We start from the raw sequence: 306 nt of genomic DNA, 5'->3' as shown, positions 1-306 counted from the left end.
CCCCCCCCTCTTTTTTTTTTTTTCCTCCCCCAGATATAAATGCAATGGCACAGCCATCTCCCCCGCCTTCCGCCTGCCCTTCGGGATGCCATGAAACGTGGCTCGGCGCAAATAAACCACCCACCTACTCATCTATCTATACAGCCATCGTCTTTTTAAATGGATGCTCGAAAGGGAAACAAAGCCCGGGTGACTGCGTTCCTCGGGGGCAACACAAACTTGCTGCTGATTGAGGAGGGAGGAAGCATTTATAAACAACAGCGGGGGCTGTGGCAGCGGCGGAGCCCGTCGGCGGAGCGGATTAGC

The 306-nt window shown here is 54.9% G+C and overlaps 1 protein-coding gene across 1 annotated transcript in view; it reads right to left on the bottom strand.

Annotated features, from left to right (window-relative positions):
* Window positions 1-306, bottom strand: part of CACNA1D (calcium voltage-gated channel subunit alpha1 D) — a 169,808-nt gene that overhangs the window by 167,785 nt on the left and 1,717 nt on the right. The window lies entirely within an intron of this gene.

The sequence above is a fragment of the Geospiza fortis genome, unplaced genomic scaffold, assembly GCF_000277835.1.
Source record: "Geospiza fortis unplaced genomic scaffold, GeoFor_1.0 scaffold78, whole genome shotgun sequence".
Lineage (NCBI taxonomy): Eukaryota > Metazoa > Chordata > Aves > Passeriformes > Thraupidae > Geospiza > Geospiza fortis.
This window is presented reverse-complemented; position numbering and strand designations above follow the sequence as displayed.